Source organism: Chlorocebus sabaeus, chromosome 26 (assembly GCF_047675955.1).
Source record: "Chlorocebus sabaeus isolate Y175 chromosome 26, mChlSab1.0.hap1, whole genome shotgun sequence".
Taxonomy (NCBI): Eukaryota; Metazoa; Chordata; class Mammalia; order Primates; family Cercopithecidae; genus Chlorocebus; species Chlorocebus sabaeus.
The window spans coordinates 58,755,312-58,778,982 of NC_132929.1; the positions used below are offsets into that span (position 1 = coordinate 58,755,312).

A 23,671-nucleotide genomic window follows, 5' to 3' on the forward strand; every position below is an offset into this window, starting at 1 on the left:
GCTTCATTGTGCTAAGAAATATCTGATTGCAGATTTCAAGAAAACAGAATTAGCAAATGGATCAATGACAAGAAAAGTGTAACTCTATGAATTGCAATCACAAGTCACAAAGCAGTTTCTCAGAATGGTTCTTTCCAGTTTTTACCTGAGGATTTCCTTTGTCATCATAGCCCTCAAGGCGCTCCCAAATATCACTTTGCAGTTTTTACGAGAACAGTGCTAGCAAACGGCTTCATGAATACAAAGGTGGAACTCGGTAAGATGAATTCACAGATCAAAAAGATGTTTCTCAGAAGGCTTCTTTCTCGTTTTTATCTGTGGATAGTTTCTTTTCTACCATAGCCATCAATGCGCTCCCAAATATCACTTTGGAGATTCACGAGTACAGTGATGGTGAACAGCATCATGAACTGAAAGGTGAAACTCTGTGAGATGAATTCACAGATCACAAAGGAGTTACTCAGAAATCTTCTTTCTCGTTTTTATCTGATTATATTTCCTTATCCACTATAGCCCTCAATGAGCTCCCAAATATCACTTTTCAGATTCCATGAAAACAGTGTTACGAAATAGATGCATGAACAGATAGGTGGAATTCTGTGAGATGAATTCACAGATCACAAAGGCGTTTTTCAGAAAGCTTCTTTCTCATTTTCACCTGAGGATTTTTCTGTTTTCCGTATAGTTCAAAGCGATTCCAAATATCACTTCTCAGATTCCACAAAATCAGGGCTGGCTAATGGCTCAATGAAATACACGTGTAACTCAGTGAGTTGAATTCACACATCACAAAGCAGTTTCTCAGAAATCTTCCTTCTACTTTTTGTCTAAGGATATTTCCCTTGTCAACATAAGCTTCATTGCACTAAGAAATATCCCATTGCAGATTTGAAGAAAACAGAGTTAGCAAACTGATCAATGAAAAGAAATGTGTAACTCTGTGAGTTGCATTCACACATCACAAAGCAGTTTCTCAGAATGCTTCTTTCCAGTTTTTATCTGGGGATATTTCATTTTTCACCAAAGCCCTCAATGCATTCCCAAATATCACTTTGCAGATTCCACGAGAACAATATTAGCAAATGGCTTCATGAACAGAAAGGTGGAATTCTGTGAGATGAAATCACAGATCACAAAGAAGTTTCTCAGAAAGCTTCTTTCTCACTTCTATCTGATTATATTTCCTTTTCCACCATAGCTCTCAATGCGCTCCGAAATATCACCATGCAGATTCCACGAGAACAATACTAGTAAACAGCTTCATGAACAGAAAGGTAGAAGTCTGTCAGATGAATTCACAGAACAAGCAGAAATTTCTCCAAAAACTTTTTTTCGTTTTTATCTGAGGATATTTTCTTTTTCCATATGGTCTTCAAAGCAATACGAAATATCAGTTTTTAGATTGCACAAAAACAGGGCTAGCAAACGACCCCACGAAATACAGGGGTAGCTCAGTGAGTTGAATTCACACATCACAAAGCAGTTTCTCAGAAAGATTATTTCTACTTTTTATCTGAGAATAGTTCCTTTGTCACAGTAAGCTTCATTGCACTAAGAAATATCCCATTGCAGATTTCAAGAAAACAGAAGTAGCAAACTGATCAATGAAAAGAAAAGTGTAACTCTGTGAGTTGCATTCATGTATCACAAAGCAGTTTCTCAGAATGTTTCTTTCCAGTTTTTATCTGAGGATATTTCCTTTGTCACCATAGCACTCAATGTGCTCGCAAATATCACTTTGCAGTTTCCACATGAACAGTGTTAGCAAGCGGCTTCAAGAATAGAAAGGTGGAACTCTGTGAGATGAATTCACAGATCAAAAAAATGTTTCTCAGAAAGATTCTTTCTCAATTTTATCTGTGGATATTTTCTTTTCCACCACACCATCGATGTGCTCCCAAATATCACTTTGCAGATTCCATGAGTACAGTGATAGAAAATGGCATCATGAACTGAAAGGTGGAACTCTGTGAGATGAATTCACAGATCACAAAGTGGTTACTCAGAAAGCTTCTTTATCGTTTTTATCTGATTATATTTCCTTTTGCACCATAGACCTCAATGCGCTCCCAAATATCACTTTTCTGATTCTGTGAAAACCGTGTTACCAAACGGATTCATGAACAGATAGGTGAAATTCTGTGAGATGAATTCACAGATCACAAAGGAGATCCTCAGAAATCTTTCTCGTTTTCACCTGAGGATATTTCCTTTCTCTGTAGAGTCTTCAAAGCGAATCGACATATCACTTCTCAGATTCCACAAAAACAGGGCTAGCAAACGGATTCACAAAATACAGGTGTAACTCAGTGAATTGAATTCACACATCACAAAGCAGTTTCTCAAAAAGCTTCCTGCTACTTTTTATTTGAGGATATTTCCTTTGTCACCATAAGGTTCATTGTGCTAAGAAATATTCCATTGTAGATTTCAGGAAAGCAGAGTTAGCAAACTGATCAATGGAAAGAAAAGTGTAACTCTGTGAGTTGCATTCACACGTCACAAAGCAGTTTCTCAGAAGGCTTCTTTCCAGTTTTTATCTGAGGATATTTCCTTTTTCACCATAGCCCACAATGCGTTCCCAAATTTCACTTTGCAGATTCCATGAGAACATGCTAGCAAATGGCTTCATTAACAGAAAGGTGGAACACTGTGAGATAAATTCACAGATCACAAAGAAGTTTCTCAGAAAGCTTCTTTCTCATTTCTATCTGATTATATATCCTTTTCCACTGTAGCCCTGAATGTACTTCAAAATATCACTTTGCAGATTCCACGAGAACAGTATTAGCAAACAGGTTCACGAACAGAAAGGTGGAACTCTGTGAGATGAATTCACAGAACAGAAAGAAATTTCTCAGAAATCTTCTTTCTCATTCTTTCCTGAGGATATTTCCTCTTTCCATATCATCTTCAAAGCGATTCAAAATATCATTTCTCGTATTCCACAAAAACAGGGCTACTAAACGGCTATATGAAATACACGTGTACTTCAGTCAATTGAATTCACAGATCACAAAGAAGTTTCTCAGAAAGTTTTTTTCTCCTTTTTATCTGAAGATATTTCCTTGTTCACTGTAAGCTTCATTGTACTAAGAAATTTCCCATTGCAGATTTCAAGAAAACAGAGTTAGCAAACTGATCAATGAAAAGAAAAATGTAACTCTCTGAGTTGCATTCACATGTCATAAAGAATTTTCTTTTTTTAAAAAAAAATTATTTATTTTTTATTATTATTATACTTTAAGTTCTAGGGTACATGTACATAACGTGCAGGTTTGTTACATATGTATACTTGTGTCATGTTGCTGTTCTGCACCCATCAACTCGTCAGCACCAATCAACTCATCATTTACATCAGGTATAACTCCCAACGCAATCCCTCCCCCCTCCCCCCTCCCCATGATAGGCCCCAGTGTGTGATGTTGCCTTTCCTGAGTCCAAGTGATCTCATTGTTCAGTTCCCGCCTATGAGTGAGAACATGCGGTGTTTGGTTTTCTGTTCTTGTGATAGTTTGCTAAGAATGATGGTTTCCAGCTGCATCCATGTCCCTACAAAGGACACAAACTCTACACCATGGAATACTATGCAGCCACAAAGCATTTTCTAAGTAAACTTCTCTCCAGTTTTTATCTGAGAATATTTCCTTTTTACCATAGCACTCAATGGGCTCTCAAATATCACTTCACAGTTTCCATGAAAACAGTTTTAGCAAACGGATTCATAAACAGAAAGGTGGAACTCTGTGAGATGAATTCACAGATCAAAAAGAAGTTTCTCAGAAACCCCCTTTCTGTTTTTTTTTCTGATTATAATTCCTTTTCCACCATAACCCACAAAGCGCTCCCAAATATCAGTTTGCAGATTCCACAAGAACCATGTCAGCAAACGGTTTCATGAACAGAAAGGTGGAACTCTGTGAGATGAATTCACAGATCATGAAGAAATTTCTCAGATAGCTTCTTTCTCTTTTTTGTCTGATTATATTTCCTTTTCCACCATAGCCCTCATTACGCTCCCAAATATCACTTTGCAGATTCCACGAAAACAGTGTTAGCATACGGATTCATGAATAGATAGGTAGAATTCTGTGAGATAAAATCACAGATCACAAAGGAGTTTCTCAGAAAGCTTCTTTCTCGTTTTTATCTGTGGATATTTCCTTTGGCAGTATAGCCTTCAAAGCCATCCAAAATATCAGTTCTCAGATTCCACAAAAATTGGGTTAGCAAACGGCTCCATGAAATACAGATGTAACTCAGTGAGTTGAACTCACACATCACAAAGAAGTTTCTCAGAAAGCTTCTTTCTACTTTTTTCTGTGAGGATATTTCCTTTGTCATCATAAACTTCATAGTGCTAAGAGATATCCCATTGCAGATGTCAAGAAAACAGAGTTAGCAAACTGATCAATGAAAAGAAAAGTGTAACTCTGTGAGTTGCATTCACACATTACAAAGCAGTTTCTTAGAACGCTTCTATCCAGATTTTATCTAGGATATTTCCTTATTCTCCATAGCCCTCAATGTGCTCCCTAATATCACCTTTCAGTTTCCACGAGAACAGTGTTAGCAAATGGCTTCATGAACAGAAAGGTGCAACTCTGTGAGATGAATTCACAGATCTCTCAGAAGTTTCTCAGAAAACTTCTTTCTCGTTTTTATCTGATTATACATCGTTTTCCACCACAGACCTCAATGCACTCCCAAAATTACTTTGCAGATTCCACGAAAACAGTATTAGCAAACAACTACATAAAGAGAAAGGTGGAACTCTGTGAGATACATTCACAGAACAGAAAGAAATATCTCAGAAAAATTCCTTCTGTTTTTTATCTGAGGATATTTCCTTTGGCCGTATAGTCTTCAAGGCGATTCGAAATATCAGTTCTCAGATTCCACAAAAACAAGGCCAGCAAACGCGTCCACAAAATACAGGTTTAACTCAGTGAGTTGAATTCACACATCACAAAGCAGTTGCTCAGAAAGCTTCTTTCTACTTTTCATTTGAGATTATTTCCTTTGTCACTGTAAGCTTCAATGCCCTAAGAAATATCCCATTGCAGATTTCAAGAAAACAGAGTTACCAAGTTGCTCACTGAAAAGAAAATTGTAACTCTGTGAGTTGCATTCACACGTCACAAAGGAGTTTCTCAGAACGCTACTTTCCAGTTTTTATCTGACAGTAATTCGTTTATCAGCATAGCCCTCAATGCACTCCCAAATATCACTTTGCAGTTTCCTTGAGAACAATGTTAGCAAATGGATTCCTGAACAGAAACTTGGAAATCTGTGACATGAACTCACAGATCACAAAGGAGTTTCTCAGAAAGCTTCTTTCTCGTTTTCATCTGAGGATATTTCCTTGGCCATATAGCCTAGAAAGCAATCTGAAATATCAGTTCTCAGATTCCACAAAAACAGGTCTAGCAAACGGCTCCACAAAATACAGGTGTAGCTCAGTGAGTTGAATTCATATATCACAAAGCACTTTCTCAGAAAGCTTCTGTCTAGTATTTATGTGAGGATATTTCCTTTGTCACAGGAAGCATCATTGCGCTAAGAAATATCTCATTACAGATTTCAGGAAAACAGAGGTAGCTAACTGATCAACGGAAATAAAAGTGTAACTCTGTGAGTTGCATTCACATGTCACAATGCAGTTTCTCAGAAGGCTTCTTTCCAGTTTTTATCTGAGGATATTTCCTTTTGCACCATAGACCTGTATGCGCTCCCAAATATCTCTTTGCAGATTCTAAAAGAACAGTGTTAGCAAACAGCTTCATGAACAGAAAGGTGGAACTCTGTGAGATGAATTCACAAATCAGAAAGAAATTTCTCAGAAAATTTCTTTCTGGTTTTTATCTGAGGATATTTCCTTTTTCCGTATCTTCTTCTAAGCAATTCGAAATATCAGTTCTCAGATTCCACAAAAACACGGCTAGCAAACAGCTCCATGAAATACAGGTGTAACTCAGTGAGTTGAATTCACACATCACAAAGTAGTTTCTCAGAAAGCTTCTTTCTACTTTTTATCCTAGGATATTTCCTTTGTCACCGTAAACTTCATTGCACTAAGAAATATCCCATTGCAGATTTCAAGAAAGCAGAGTGACCAAACTGATCAATGGAAATAAAAGTGTAACTCTGTGAGTTGCGTTCACATGTCACAAAGAAGTTTCTCAGATCAATTCTTTCCAGTTTTTATCTGAGGATGTTTCCATTTTCACCAGAGTCCTCAATGTGCTCCCAATTATCACTTTGCAGTTTCCACAAGAACAGTGTTAGCAAACAGCTTCATGAACAGAAAGGTGGAACACTGTCACATGAATTCACAGATCACAAAGACGTTTCTCAGAACGTTTCTTTCTCGTTTTTATCTGATTATATTTCCTTTTCCACCATAGCCCTCAATGCGCTCCCAAATATCACTTTGCAGATTCCATGAAAACAGTGTTAGCAAACAGCTTCTTGAACAGAAAGGTGGAACTCTGTGAGATGAATTCACAGAACAGAAAGAAATTTCTCAGAAATCTTCTTTCTCGTTTTTATCTGAGGATTTTTCATTTTCCGAATCGTCTTCAAAATGATCCGAAACATCAGTTCTCAGATTTCACAAAAACAGGGCTAGGAAACAACTAAATGAAATACAGGTGTAATTCAGTCAGTTGAATTCACACATCTTAGAGCAGTTTCTCAGAAATATTTTCTACATTTTATGTGAGGATATTTCCTTTGTCACCGCAAGCTTCATTGCAGTAAGAAATATCCCATTGCAGATTTCCAAAAAACAGAGTTTGCAAACTGATCAATGAAAAGAAAAGTAACTCTGTGAGTTGAATTCACACATGACAAAGCAGTTTCTCAGAAAGCTTCTTTCTAGTTTTTATCTGAGGATATTTCCTTTTTCACCATAGCCCTCAATGCTCTTCTAAATACCACTTTGCAGAATCCTGAGAACAGTGTTAGCAAACAGCTTCATTAACAGAAAGGTGCAACTCTGAGAGTTGAATTCACAGATCACAAAGAATATTCTCAGAAAGTTTCTTTCTCGTTATTATCTGTTGTTGCTTCCTTTGGCCTATAATCTTCAAAGTGATCTGAAATACTAATTCTCAGATTCCACAAAAACAGTGCTAGCAAAGGGCTTCATGACATAAAGTTTTAACTCAGTGAGTTGAATTCACACGTCACAAAGCGGTTTCTCAGAATGCTTCCTTCCAGTTATTATCTGTGGATATTTCCTTTTTCACCATAGCCCTCAATAGGCTCCCAAATATCACTAAAGAGTTCCCACGAAAACAGTGTTAGCAAACGTCTTCATGAAGACAAAGCTGGAGCTCTGTGAGATGAATTAACAGATCATGAAGAAGTTTCTCAGAAAACTTCTTTCTCGTTTTTATCTGATTATACTTCCTTTTTCACCACAGCACTCAATGCCCTCCCAAATATCACTTTGTAGATTCCACCAGAACAGTGTTAGAAAATGACTTCATGAACACAAAGGTAGAATTCTGTGAGATAAAAGCATAGATCACAAAGAAGTTTCTCAGAAAGCTTCTTTCTCATTTTTATCTGATTATATTTCGCTTTCCACCATAGCCCTCAAGGCACTCCCAAATATCACACTGCAGATTCCACTAAAACAGTGTTAGAAAACGCATTCAAGAACACTTTGGAGGAATTCTGTGAGATGAATTCACAGAATACAAAGGAGTGTCCCAGAAAGAATCTTTCTTGTTTTTATGTGAGGATATTTCCTTTTTCCGTATCATTTTGAAATCAATCCGAAATATCAGTCCAAAATATCAGGTCTTAGATTCCACAAAAACAGGACTAGCAAAAAACTCCATGAAATACTGCTGTAACTTACTGAGGTGAATTCACACATCACAAAGCAGTTTCTCAGAAAGCTTATTTGTACTTTTTGTTTGAGTATATTTCCTTTCTCACCGCAAGCTTCATTATGCAAAGAAATATCCCATTGCAGATTTGAAGAAAAGAGAGGTAGCAAACTGATCAATGAAAAGAAATGTGTAACTCTGTGGGTTGCATTCACACGTCACGAAGCATTTTCTCAGAACGCTTCTTTCCAGCTTGTATTGCGGATATTTCATTTTTCACCATAGCCCTAAGTGCTCCCAAATATCACTTTGCAGTTTCCATGAGAACACTGTTAGCAAACGGCTTCACGAACACAAATGTGGAACTCTGTGAGATGGATTCACAGATCACAAAGAAGACTCTCAGAAAACTTCTTTGTCGTTTTTATCTAATTATTTTTCCTTTTCCACCATAGCCTTCAATGGGCTTCCAATTATCACTTTACGGATTCCACATGTAGAGTGTTAGCAAACAGCTACATCAGCAGAAATGTGGAACGCTGTGAGATGAATTCAGAGATCAGAAAGACATTTCTCAGAAATCTTCTTTCTCGTTTTTATGTGGGGATATTTCCTTTGGCAGTATACTCCTACAAGCAAACAGAAATATCAGTTCTCAGATTTCACAAAAACTGGTCTAGAAAACAGCTCCATGAAATACAACTGTAACTCAGTGAGTTGAATTCACACATCACAAAGCAGTTTCTCAGAAAGCTCCTTTCTACTTTTTATCTGAAGATATTTTCTCTGTCAGCATAAGCTTCATTGGACAAAGAAATATCCCATTGAAGATTTGAAGAAAACTGTGTTAGAAAATTGATCAATGAACAAAAAACTGTAACTCTGTGAGTTGTATTCACACATCACAAAGCAGTTTCTCAGAACGTTTCTTTTTAGTTTTAATCTGAAGATATTTCCTTTTTCACTTTAGCCATCAAAGCAGTCCCAAATATCACTTTGCAGATCGCATTGCAAGAGTGTTAGCAAACAGCTATATGAAGAGAAAGGTGGAACTCTGTGAGACGAACTCAGAGATGCAAAAGACATTTCTCAGAAATCTTCTTTCTCATTTTCCCTAGGGAAATTCCCTTTGGCTGTATACACCCCCAAGCCATCTGAAATGTAGGTTCTCACATAAAACAAAAAGTGGACTAGCAAACAGCTCCATGAAATACAGCTGTAACTCAGTGAGTTGAATTCACACATCACAAAGCAGTTTCTCAGAAAGCTTCTTTCTACTTTTTATCTGAAGATATTTCCTTTTTCACCATCAGCTCCATTGGGTCAAGAAATATCCCACTGCGGATTTCTAGAAAACTGTGTTAGCAAACTGATCAATGAACAGAAAAGTGTAACCCTGTGAGTTGAATTCACACGTCACAATGCAGTTTCCCAGAACGCTTCTTTTCAGTTTTTATCTGAAGATATTTCCTTTTTCACTGTAGCCGTCAATGCCCTCCCAAATATCACTTAGCAGATTCCACGAGAAGAGTGTTAGCAAACAGCTACAGGAAGAGAAAGGTGGAACTCTGTGAGATGAATGCACAGGTCACATAGATGTTTCTCAGAACGCTTCCTTTCAGTTTTTATCTGAAGATATTCCCTTTTTCACTGTAGCCCACAATGCGCGCCCATATATCACTTTGTAGATTCCACAAGAAGAGTGTTAGCAAACAGCTACAAGAACAGAAAGGAAGAACTCTGTGAGATGAACTAAAGGATCAGAAAGACATTTCTCAGAATTCTTCTTTCTCGTTTTTATCTGGGGATATATCCTTTGGATGTCTACTCCTCCAAGTGATCCGAAATATCAGTTCTCAGATTCAACGAAAACAGGACTAGAAAACAGCTCCATGAAATAGAGCTAACTCAGTGAATTGAATTCTCACATCACAAAGCAGTTTCTCAGAAGGATTCTTTCCGGATTTTATCTGAGCATATTTTCTTTTTCACCATAGCCCTCCATGGACTTCCAAATATACCTTTGCAAATTTCAGAAGAACAGTCTTAGTGAATGGCATCTTGAGGGGAAAGATGTAACTCTGTGAGATGAATTCACAGATCACAAATAAGTTTCTCAGAAAGCTTCTTTCTCATTTCTATAGGAGGATATTTCCTTTGGCCCTATCATCTTCAAAGGGATCCGAAACATCAGCTCTCAGATTCCACAGAAAAAAGGCTAGCAAACAGCTCCAAAAAATACAGCTGTAACTCAGTGAGTGGAAGTCACACACCACAAAGCAGTTTCTCAGAAAGCTTCTTTCCAGTTTTTATCTGAGTATATTTTCTTTTTCACTGTAGCCCTCCATGGGCTTCCAAATATCACTTTGCAAATTCCACAAGAACAGTCTTAGTGAATGGCTTCTTGAGGGAAAAGCTGTAACTCTGTGAGATGAATTCACAGATCACAAAGCAGTTTCTCTGAAAGCTTCTTTCCAGTTTTTATCTGAGGATATTTTCTTTTTCACCATTGCCTCTTTGGGCTTACAAATATCTCCTTGCAAATTGCACAAGAACAGTCTTAGCGAACGGCTTCCTGAGGGGAAAGCTGTACCTCTGTCAGATGAATTCACACACCACATAACCGTTTCTCAGAAAGCTTCTTTCCAGTTTTTATCTGAGGATATTTTCTTTATCACCATAGTCCCCTATGGGCTTCCATTTATCACTTTGCAAATTCCACAAGGACAGTCATAACGAATGGCTTCTGGAGGGGACAGCTGTAACCCTGTGAGAAGAATTCACTGATCACAAAGAAGTATCTCAAAAAGCTTCTTTCTCCTTTTATTAGAAGATACTTCCTTAGGCACTATTGTCTTCAATGGGATCCGAAATATCAGTTCTCAGATTTAACAGAAAAAAGGCAAGAAAACAGTTCCATGAAATATAGCTGTAACGCTTTTAGATGAATTTCTAGATCACAAAGCAGTTTCTCTGAAAGATTCTTTCCAATTTTTATCTGAGGATATTTTCTTTTTCACCATAGCCCTCTATGGGCTTCCAAATATCTCTATGCAAATTCCACAAGAACAGTCTTAGCGAATGGCTTCTAGAGGGAAAAGCTGTAACTCTGTTAGGTGAATTCACAGATCACAAAGAAGTTCCTCAGAAAGCTTCTTTCTCATTTTTATCGGAGGATATTTCCTTTGGCCCTATCGTCTTCAAAGGGATCCGAAATATCCTCTGATTCAACAGAAATAAGAACTAAGTGAGTAGAAGTCACACATCTCAAAGCAGTTTCTCAGAAAGCTTCTTTCCAGGTTTTATCTGAAGTTAATTTCTTGTTCACCATAGCCCTCCACGTGTTTCCAAATATCACATTGCAAACACCACAAGAACAGTCTTAGCGAACGGCTTCTTGAGGGGAAAGCTGTAACTCTGTGAGATGAATTCACAGATCACAGAACAGTTTCTCAGAATGCTTCTTTCCAGTTTCTGTCTCAGGATATTTTCTTTTTCACCGTAAACCTCCATGGGCTTCTAAATATAACTTTGCAAATTCCACAAGAACAGTTTAGCAACTGGCTTCTGGAAGGGAAAGCTGTAACTCTGTGAGATGAAGACACAGATAACAAAGAAGTTTCTCAGAAAGATTCTTTCTAATTTTTATCGGAGGATATTTCCTTTGGCCCTATTGTCTTCAAAGGGATCCCAAATATCTGTTCTGAGATTCCACAGAAATAAGGCTAGCTAACAGCTCCACGAAAAACAGCAGTAACTCAGTGAGTGAAAGTCACACATCACAAAGCAGTTTCAGAAAGCTTCTTTCCAGTGTTTATCTGAGGATATTTTCCTTTTCACCATAGCCCTCAATGGGCTTCCAAATATCACCTTGCAAATACCAGAAGAACAGTCTTACCGAAGGACTTCTTGAGGGGAAAGATGTAACTCTGTGAGAAGAATAAACAGAACACAAATCAGGTTCTCAGAAAGCTTCTTTCCAGTTTTTATCTGAGGATATTTTCTTTTTCGCCATAGCCCTCTATGGGCTTCCAAATATCACTTTGCAAATTCCACAAGAACAGTCTTAGTGAAAGGCTTCTAGATGTGAAAGATGTAACTCTGTGAGATGAAGTAACAGAACACAAAGCAGTTCCTCAGAAAGCTTCTTTCCAGTTTTTAACTGAGGATATTTTATTTTTTACCATAGAACTCCATTGGCTTCCAAATATCACTTTGCAAATTTCACAAAAACAGTCTTATCAAAAGGCTTCTTGAGGGGAAAGCTGTAGCTCTGTGAGATGAATTAACATAACACAAAGCAGTTTCTCAGAAAGCTTCTTCGCATTTTTTATCTTAGGATATTTTCATTTTCACCATAGCCCTCCATGGGTTTCCAAATATCACTTTGCAAATTCCACAAAAACGGTCTTATCAAATGGCTTCTTGAGGGGAAATCTGTAGCACTGTGAGATGAATTAACAGAACACAAATCAGTTTCTTAGAAAGCTTCTTTGCATTTTTTATCTTAGGATATTTTCATTTTCACCATAGCCCTCCATGGGTTTCCAAATATCACTTTGCAAATTCCACAAAAACGGTCTTATCAAACAGCTTCTTGAGGGGAAATCTGTAGCTCTGTGAGATGAATTAACAGAACACAAAGCAGTTTATCAGAAAGCTTCTTTGCATTTTTTATCTTAGGACATTTTCATTTTCACCATAGCCCTCCATGGGTTTCCAAATATCATGTTGCAAATTCCACAAGAACAGTCTTAGCGAACAGCTTCTTGAGGGGAAAGTTGTAACACTGTGAGATGAATTAACAGAACACAAAGCAGTTTCCTAGTAAATTTCTATCCTGTTTTTATCTGAGGATAATTTCTTTTTCACCATAACCCTCAATGGGCTTCCAAATATCACTTTGCAAATTCCACAAGAACAGACTTAGCGACAAGCTTCTTGAGGGGAAAGCTGTAACTCTGTGAGATGAATTCACAGATCACAAAGAAATTTCTCAGAAAGCTTCTTTCTCCTTTTAATCAGAGAATATTTCCTTTGGCACTATAGTCTTCCAAGGGATCTGAAATATCATTTCTCAGATTCCACAGAATTCAGGCTAGCAAACAGCTCCACTAAATACATCTCTAACTCAGTGAATGGAAGTCACACACCACAAAGCAGTTTCTCAGAAAACTTCTTTCCAGTTTTTTCTGAGGATATTTTCTTTTTCACCATAGACCTCCATTTACTTCCAACTATCACTTTGCAAATTCCGCAAGAACAGTCTTAACGAACGACTTTTGAGGGTAAAGGTACAAATCTGTGAGATGAATTCACAGATCACAAAGAAGTTTCTCAGAAAGCTTCTTTCTCATTTTTATCGGAGGATAATTCCTTTGGCCCTAGAGTCTTTAAAGGAATCCAAAATATCGGTTCTCAGATTCCACAGAATAAAGGCTAGCAAACAGCTCCATGAAATACAGCTGTAACTCAGTGAACAGAAGTCACACATCACAAAGCAGTTTCTCAGAAAGCGTCTTTCCAGTTTTTATCTGAGGATATTTTCTTTTTCAGCACAGCCCTCCATCTGCTTCCCAATATCACTTTGCAAATTGCACAAGAACAGTCTTAGCGAACGCCTTCTTGAAGGGAATGTTGTAGCTCTGTGAGATGAATTAACAGAACACAAAGCAGTTTCTCAGAAAGATTCTTTGCATTTTTTATCTTAGGATGTTTTAATTTTCACCATAACCCTCCATGGGGTTCCAAATATCACATTGCAAATTCCACAAGAACAGTCTCAGCAGAAGACTTCTTGAGGGGAAAGCTGTAACTCTGTAAGATGAATTCACAGATCACAAAGAAGTTTCACAGAAAGCTTCCTTCTCATTTTTATCGAAGGATATTTCCCCTGGCCCTATAGTCTTCAAAGGGATCCGAAATATCAGTTCTCAGATTCCACAGAAATAAGACTAGCAAACAGGTCCACGAAATACAGCTGTATGTCAGTGAGTGGAAGTCACACATCACAAAGCAGTTTCTCAGAAATCTTCTCTCCAGTTGTTATCTGAAGCAATTTCCTTTTTCACCATACCCCTCTATGGGCTTCAAAATATCACTTTGCAAATTCCACAAGAAGAGTCTTGGTGAACGGCATCTTGAGGGGAAACCTGTACTCTGTGAGATGAATTGATAGTACCCAAATCCGTTTCTCAGAAAGCTTCTTTTCAGTTTTTATCTGTGGATATTTTCTTTTTCAGCATAGACCTCCATGGGCTTCCAATTATCACTTTGCAAATTCCACAACAACAGTTTTAACGAAAAGCTTCTACAGGAAAAGAGGTAACTCTGTGAGATGAAATCACAGATCACAAAGAAACTTCTCAAAATGCTTCTTTCTCATTTTTATCATAGGATATTTCCTTTGGCCCTACAGTCTTAAAAGGGATCCAAAATAACAGTTCTCAGCTCCACAGAAATAAGACTAGCAAACAGCTCCATGAAATAGAGCTGTAACTCAGTGAGTGGAAGTCACACATCACAAAGCAGTTTCTCAGAAAGCTTCTTTCCAGTTATTGCCTGAGAATATTTTCATTTTCACCATGGCCCTCCATGGGCTTCCAAATATCACATTGCAAATTTTAAAACAACAGTCTTAGAGAACAGCTTCCTGAGGTGAAAGCTGTAACTCTGTGAGATGAATTAACAGAACACAAAGTAGTTTCTCAGAAAGCTTCTTTCCAGTTTTTAACTGAGGATATTTCCTTTTACACCATAGCGCTCTATGGGCTTCCAAATATCACTTTGCAAATTCCAAAAGAACAGTCTCAGCGAAAGGCTTCTTGAGGGGAAATCTGTAACTCTGAGAGATGATTTAAAAGAACACAAAGTAGTTCCTCCGAAAGCTTCCTTCCAGTTTTTATCTGAGGTTATTTTCCTTTTCTTCATAGCCCTCCATGTGCTTCCAAATATCACTTTGCAAATTCCACAAGGACAGTCTTAGCGAAAGGCTTCTTGAGGGGAAAGCTAAAACCCTGTGAGATGAATTCACAGATCACAAAGAAGTTTCTCAGAAAGCTTATTTCTCATTTTTCTCGGAGGATTTTTCAAAAGGGCCATTCAGTCTTCAAAGGGATCTGAAAAAACAGTTCTCAGATTCCCCAGAAACAAGGCTAGCAAAAAGCTCCAGGAAATACAGTTGTAACTCAGTGAGTCGAAGTCACGCATCAAAAAGCAGTTTCTCAGAAAGTTTCTTTCCAGTTTTTATCAGAAGATATTTCCTTTTTCACCATAGCCCTCTATGGGCCTCCAAATATCACGTTGAAAATTCCACAAGAACAGTCTTAGCGAAAGACTTCTTCTGGGGAAAGCTATAAATTTGTGAGATGAATTAACAGAACACAAAAGAGTTTTTCAGAAACCTTCTTTCTATTTTTTTTCTGGGATATTTCTTTCTCACCCTAGCCCTGTATGGGTTTCCAAATATCACTTTGCAATTGCACAACAACAGTCTTAGCGAAAGGCTTCTTGAGGGGAAAGCTGTTACTCTCTGAGATGAATTAACAGAACACAAAGCAGTTTCTCAGAAAACTTCCTTCCACTTTTTATCTGAGGATATTTCCCTTTTCACCATAGCCCTCCATGGGCTTCCAAATATCACTTTGCAAATTCCACAAGACCAGTCCTAGCGAAAGTCTTCTTGATGGGAAAGCTGTAACTCTGTGAGATGAATTCAGAGATCACAAAGAAGTTTCTCAGAAAGCTTCTTTCTCATTTTTATTGGAGGTTATTCCCTTTGGTCCTATAGTCTTTAAAGGGATCGGAAATATCAGTTCTCAGGTTCCACAGAAATAGGGTTAGCAAGCAGCTCCACGAGATACAGCTGTAACTCAATTAGTGGAAGTCACAAATCACAAAGCAGTTTCTCAGAAAACTTCTTTCCATGTTTTATCTTAGGATATTTTCTTTTTCACCATAGCACTCTGTGGGCTTCCGAATATCACTTTGCAAATACCACAAGAACAGTCTTAGCGAAAGGACTCTTGAGTGGAAAGATGTAACACTGTGAGATGAATTAACTGAACACAAAGCAGTTTCTCAGAAACCTTCTTTCCAGTTTTTATCTGAGGATATTTCCTTATTCACCACAGCCCTCTATGTGCTTCCAAATATCACTTTGCAAATTCCACAAGAACAGTCTTAGCGATATGGTTCCTGAGGGGAAAGCTGTAACTCTGTGAGATGAATTCACAGATCACATAGAAGTTTCTCAGAAACTTCTTTCTCATTTTTATCGGAGGATATTTCCTTTGGTCCAATACTCTTCAAAGGAATCCGATATATGAGTTCTCACATTCCACATAAATAAGGCTAGCAAAGAGCTGCATGAAATAGAGATGTAACTCTGTGAGTGAAAGTCACACATCACAAAGCAGTTTCTCAGAAAACTTCCTTTCATGTTTTATCTGAGGATATTTCCTTTTTCACCATAGCCCTCTATGGCCTTCCAAATATCCCTTGGCAAATTCCACAAGTACAGTCCCAGCGAACGGCTTCTTGAGGGGAAAGCTGTAACACCATGAGATGAATTAACAGAACACAAAGTAGTTTCAAAGAAAGCTTCTTTCCAGTTTTTATCTGCGGATATTTTCTTTTTCACTGTAGCCCTCCATGGGCTTCCAAATATCACTTTGCAAATTCCAGAAGAATAGTCTTAGGGAAAGGCTTCTTGAGGGGAAAGCTGTAACTCTCTTAGATGAATTCACACATTACAAAGAAGTTTCTCAGAAAGCTTCTTTCTCCTTTTTATCAGAGGACATTTCATTTGGCCCTATAGTCTTCAAAGGGATCCGAAATATCAGTTCTCAGATTTCACAGAAATAAGGCTAGCAAAGAGCTCCACGAAGTACAGCTGTAACTCAATGAGTGGAAATCACACATCACAACGCAGTTTCGCAAAAAGATTCATTACACTTATTATAGGAAGATATTTCCTTTTTCACCGTAGCCCTCTATGGGCTTCCAAATATCACTTTGCAAATTCCACAAGAACCATCTTAGCGAATGACTTCTTGAGAGGAAAGCTGTATCTCTGTGAGATGAATTAAGAGAACACAAACAGTTTCTCAGAAAGCTTTTTCCCAGTTTTTATCTGAGGATATTTCCTTTTTCACCATAGCCCTCTATGGGCTTCCAAGCATCACTTTGCAAAATCCACAAAAACAGTCTTAGCGAAAGGCTTCTTGAGGGTAAAACTGTAACTCTGTGAGATGAATTAACAGAACACAAAGCAGTTTCTCTCAAAGCTTCTTTCCTGTTTTAATTCTGAAGATATTTCCTTTTTCACCATAGCCCCCTATGGGCTTCCAAATATCACTTTGCAAATTCCACAAGGAGAGTCTTAGAGAAAGACCTCTTGAGGGAAATGCTGTATCTCTGTGAGGTGAATTAAGAGAACACAAAGCAGTTTCTCAGAAAGCTTCTTTCTCATTTTAATCGGTGGATATTTCCTTTTTCCCTATAGTCTTCAAAGGGATCCGAAATAACAGTTCTCAGATTCACAGAATTAAGGCTAGCAAACACCTCCATGAAATACAGCTGTAACTCAGTGAATGGAAGTCACACAGCACAAAGCAGTTTCTCAGAAACCTTCCTTCCAGTTTTTACCTGAGAATATTTCCTTCTTCAACAAAGCCCTCTATGGGCTTCCAAATATCACTTTGCAAATTCCACAAGAACAGTCTTAGCGAAAGGCCTGTTGAGGCGAAAGCAGTAACTCTGTGAGATGAATTCACAGATCACAAAGAAGATTCTCAGAAAGTTTCTTTCTCATTTTTCTTGGAGGATATTTCCTTTTTCCCTGTAGTCTTCAAAGGTATCCAAAATATCAGTTCTCAGATTTCACAGAAATGAGGCTAGGAAACAGCTCCAGGAAATACAGCTGTAACTCAGTGAGTGGAAGTCACACATCACAAAGCAGTTTCTCAGAAAGCTTCTTTTCAGTTTTTATCTGACAATAATTCCTTTTTCATCATACCCCTCTATGGGCTTCCAAAAGTCACTTTGCAAATTGCACAAGAACAGTCTTAGCGAACGGCTTCTTTAGAGGAAAACTGTAACTCTGTGAGATGAAATAACAGAACACAAAAGCAGTTTCTCACAAAGCTTCTTTCCAGTTTTTATCTGAAGATATTTCCTTTTTCAACATAGCCCTATATGGGCTTCCAAAATATAAATTGCAAGTTCCACAAGAACAGTCTTAGCGAACTGCTTCTTGAGGGGAAAGAAGTAACTTTGTGAGATGAATTAAAAGAACACAAAGCAGTTTCTCTCAAGTCTTCTCTCCAGTTTTTATCAAAGGTATTTTCTTTATCACCATAGCCCTCCATGAGCTTACAAATATCTCTTTGCAAATTCCACAAGAACACGTTTAGTGAAAGACTTCTTGAGGGGTAAGATGTAAATCTGTCACATGAATTCACATATCACAAAGAAGTTTTTCAGAAAGCTTCTTTCTCATTTTTATCAGAGGATATTACCTTTGGCCCTATGTCTTGAAACAGATCCTAAATATCAGCTTTCAGAATCCACAGAAATAAGGCTCGCAAACATTTCCACGAAATATAGCTGTAACTCAGTGAGTGAAAGTCACACATCACAAAGAAGTTTCTCAGAAAGCTTCTTTCCAGTTTTTATCTGAGGATATTTCCTTTTTCGCCATAGCCCTCTATGGGCTTCCAAATATCACTTTCCAAATTCCACAAGAACAATCCTATTGAACGGCTTCTTGAGGACAAAGCTGTAACTCCGTGATATGAATTAAGAGATCACAAAGCAGTTTTTCAGAAAGCTTCTTTCCGGTTTTCAACTGAGGATATTTTCTTTTTCACCATAGAACTCCATGGGCTTCCAAATATCACTTTGCAATTTCCACAAGAACAGTCTTAGAGAAAGGCTTCTTGAGGGGAAAACAGTAACTTTGTGAAATGAATTCACAGACTACAAAGAAGTTTCTCAGAAAGCTTCTTTCTCATTTTTACCAGAGGATATTTCCTTTGGCCCTATAGTCTTCAAAAGATTCCGAAATACCAGTTCTCAGAATCCACAGAAATAAGGCTAGCAAATAGCTCCATGAAATACAGCTGTAACTCAGTGAGTGGAAGTCAGACATCACAAAGCAGTTTCTCAGAAAGCTTCTTTTCCGTTTTTATTTGAGGATGTTTCCTTTTTCACCATAGCAATCTATGGGATTCCAAATATCACTTTCCAAATTCCACAAGAACAGTCGTAGCGAACGGCTTTTTGAGGGGAAAGCTGTAACTCGGTGAGATGAATTAACAGAACACAAAGTAGTTTCTCAGAAAGCTTCTTTCTAGTTTTTATCTGAAGGTACTTTCTTTTTCACCATAGCCCTTCATGGGCTTCCAAATGTCACTTTGCAAATTCCATGAGAACAGTCTCAGGAAAAGGTGTCTTGAGGGGAAAGTTGTAATTCTGTGAGGTGAATTTACAGATCACAAAGAAGTTTATCAGAAAGATTCTTTCTCATTTTTATCAGAGGATATTTCTTTTTGGCCAATACTCTTCAAGGGGATCCGAAATATGAGTTCTCAGATTCCACAGAAATAAGGCTAGCAAACAGCTCTATGAAATACAGCTGTAACTCAGTGAGTGGAAATCACACATCACAAAGCAGTTTCTCATTAAACTTCCTCCCAATTTATATCTGAGAATATTTCCTTTTCCACCATAGCCCTCTATGGGCTTAGAAATATCACTTTGCAAAATCAACAAGAACAGTCTTAGTCAAAGTCTTCTTGAGGGTAAAGCTGTATCTCTGTGAGATAAATTAACAGAACACAAAGAGTTTCTCAGAAAGCTTCTTTCCAGTTTTTATCTGAGGATATTTTCTTTTTCATCATAGCCCTTCCTGGGCTTCCAAATATCACTTTGCAAATTCCACAAGAACAGTCTTAGCCAAAGGCTTCCTGAGGGGAAACCTGTAACTCTGTGAGATGAATTCACTGATCACAAAGATGTTTCTCAGAAAGCTTCTTTCTCATTTTTATCAAAGGATATTTCCTTTGGCCCTATGGTCTTCAAAGGGATCCGAAATGTCAGTTCTCAGATTCCACAGAAATAAGGTTAGCCAACACCTACAAGAAATACAGCTGTAACTCAGTGAGGGGAATTAACAGATTACAAAGTAGTTTCTGAGAAAGCTTCTTTCCAGTTTTTATCTGAGAATATTTCCTTTTCACCATAGCCCTCTATGGGCTTCCAAATATCTCTTTACAAATTACACAACAACAATCTTAGCGAACGGCTTCTTGAGGGGAAAGCTGTAACTTTGTGAGATGAATTCACAGATCACAAGGAAGTTTCTCAGAAAGCTTCTTTCTCATTCTTATCAGAGGATATTTCCTTTCTCCCTATACTCTTCAAAGGGATCCAAAATCACAGTTCTCAGATTCCACAGAAATAAGATTAGTAACCAGCTCCAGGAAATACAGCTGTAAATCAGTGAGTGGAAGTCAAACATCACAAAGAGGTTTCTCAGAAGGCTTCTTTCTCACTTTTATAGGAGGATATTTCCTTCGGCCCTATAGTTTTCAAAGGGATCCAAAATACCAGTTTTCAGTTATCAAAGAAAGAAAGGTAGCAAAGAAATCCACGAAATACAGTTGTATCTCAGTGAGGGGAAGTTACACATCACAAAGCAGTTTCTCAGAAAGGTTCTTTCCAGTTTTTACTGAGGATATTTTCTTTTTCACCATAGCCCTCCATGGGCGTCCAAATATCACTTTGCAAATTCCACAAGAACAGTCTTAGCGAAAGGCTTCATGACGGGAAAGCTCTAATTCTATGAGATGAATTAACAGAACACAAAACTGTTTCTCACAAAGCTTCTTTCCAGTTTTTATCTGAAGATATTTCCTTTTTCACTATAGCCCTCTATGGGCTTCCAAATATCACTTTGCATATTTCACAAGAACTGTCTTAGGGAATGGATTCTTGAGGGGAAAGCTGTAACTCTGTGAGATGAATTAAGAGAACACAAAGCAGTTTCTCAGAAAGCTTCTTTCTCATTTTTATCGGTGGATATTTACTTTTTCGCTATAGTCTTCAAAGGGATCCGAAATAACAGTTATCAGATTCCACAGAAATAAGGCTAGGAAACAACTCCATGAAATACAGTGGTAAGTCAGAGAGTGGAAGTCACACAGGACAAAGCAGTTTCTCAGAAACCTTCCTCCCAGTTTTTATCTGAGAATATTTCCTTCTTCAACATAGCCCTCTATGGGCTTCCAAATATCACTTTGCTATTCCACAAGAACAGTCTTAGCGAAAGGCCTCTTGAGGGGAAAGAAGTAACTCTGTGAGACGAATTCACAGATCACAAAGAAGATTCTTAGAAAGTTTCTTTCTCATTTTTACCAGAGGATATTTCCATTTTCTCTATAGTCTTCAAAGGTATCCATAAAATCAGTTCTCAGATTTCAAAGAAATAAGGCTACGAAACACCTCCAGGAGATACAGCTGTAACTCAGTGAGTGGAAGTCACACATCACAAAGCAGTTTCTCAGAAAGCTTCTTTCCAGTTTTTATCTGACAATATTTTCTTTTTCACCATACCCCTCTATGAGCTTCCAAATATCACTTTGCAAATTGCACAAGAACAGTCTTAGCGAACGGCTACTTTAGAGGAAACCTGTAACTCTGTGAGATGAATTAACAGAACACAAAGCAGTTTCTCCCAAAGCTTCTTTCCAGTTTTTATCTGAGGATATTTCGTTTTTCAACATAGCCGTATATGGGCTTCCACAATATAAATTGCAAGTTCCACAAGAACAGTCTTAGCGAACTGCTTCTTGAGGGGAATGTGGTAACTTTGTGAGATGAATTAAAAGAACACAAAGCAGTTTCTCACAAGTCTTCTTTCCAGTTTTTATCTCAGGATATTTTCTTTATCACCATAGCCCTCCATGAGCTTTCAAATATCACTTTGCAAATTCCACAAGAACAGGATTAGCGAAAGACTTTTTGAGGGGAAAGCTGTAAAACTGTCAGATGAATTAACAGATCACAAGGAAGTTTTTCAGAAAGCTTCTTTCTCATTTTTATCAGAGGATATTACCTTTGGCCCTATGTCTTGAAACAGATCCGAAATATCAGTTTTCAGATTGCACAGAAATAAGGGTGGCAAATAGCTCTACGAAATACAGCTGTAACTCAGTGAGTGGAATTCACACATCACAAAGCAGTTTCTCAGAAACCTTCTTTTCCGTTTTAATTTGAGGATATTTCTTTTTTCACCATAGCAATCTATGGGCTTCCAAATATCACTTTCCAAATTCCACAAGAACATTCTTTGTGAACGGCTTCTTGAGGGGAAAGCTGTATCTCTGTGAGATGAATTAACAGAACACAAAGCAGTTTCTCAGAAAGCTTCTTTCCAGTTTTTATCTGAAGATATTTTCTTTTTCACCATAGCCCTTCATGGGCTTCCAAATGTCACTTTGCAAATTCCACGAGAACAGTCTCAGGAAAAGGTTTCTTGAGGGGAAAGCTGTAACTCTGTGAGATGAATTCACAGATTACAAAGAAGTTTCTCAGAATGCTTCTTTCTCAATTTTATAAGAGGATATTTCCTTGGGCCCTGTAGTCTTCAAAGGGATCCGAAATGTCAGTTCTCAGATTCCACAGAAATAAGGTTAGGCAACATCTACAAGAAATACAGCTGTAACTCAGTGACGGGAATTAACAGATTACAAAGTAGTTTCTCAGAAAGCTTCTTTCAAGTTTTTATCTGAGGATATTTCCTTTTCACCATAGCCCTCTATGGGCTTCCAAATATCTCTTTACAAATTAAACAAGAACAGTCTTAGCGAACGGCTTCTTGAGGGGAAAGCTGTAACCCTGTGAGATGAATTCACACATCACAAAGAAGTTGCTCAGAAAGCTTCTTTCTCATTTTTATCGGAAAATATTTCCTTCGGCCCTATATTCTTCAAAGGGATCCGAAATATGATTTCTCAGATTCCACAGAAATAAGGTTAGCAAACAGCTCTACGAAATACAGCTGTAACTCAGTGAGTGGAAGTCACACATCGCAAAGCAGTTTCTGATTAAAATTCTTTCCAATTTTATCTGAGAATATTTCTTTTTCACCATTGCCTTCTATGGGCTTAGAAATATCACTTTGCAAATTCCAGAAGAACCGTCTTAGCCAATGGCTTCTTGGGACGAATGCTGTAACTCTGTGAGATGAATTCGCAGTTCACAAAGCAGTTTCTCACAAAACTTCTTTGCACTTTTTATCGGAGGATATTTTCTTTTTCAACAACTCTCCATGGGCTTCCAAATATCACTTTGCAAATTCCACCAGAACAGACTTAGCGAAAGACTTCTTGAGGGGAAAGATGTAACTCTGTAAGATGAAGTCACAGATCACAAAGAAGTTTCTCAGAAAGCTTCTTTATCATTTTTATCAGAGGATATTTTCTATGGCCCTATAGTCTTCAAAGGGATCGGAAATATCAGTTCTCAGATTCCACAGAAATAAGGCCAACAACAGCTCCATGAAATACAGCTGTAACTAAGTGAGTGAAAGTCACACATCACGAAGAAATTTCTCAGAAAGTTTCTTTCCAGTTTTTATCTGAGTATATTTCCTTTTTCACCATAGCCCTCTATGGGCTTCCAAATATCACTTTGCAAACTCCTCACGAACAGACGTAGTGAACGGTCTCTTGAGGGGAAAGTTGTAACTCTGTGAGATGAACTAACAGAACACAAAGCAGTTTCTCACAAAGCTTCTTTCCAGTTTTTATCTGAGGATATTT

The 23,671-nt window shown here is 37.8% G+C and overlaps 1 pseudogene; it reads left to right on the top strand.

The window, feature by feature from the left end:
* The first annotated feature begins 234 nt into the window (after positions 1 to 234).
* Positions 235 to 23,671, top strand: part of LOC140710409 (uncharacterized) — a 34,491-nt pseudogene continuing 11,054 nt past the window's right edge.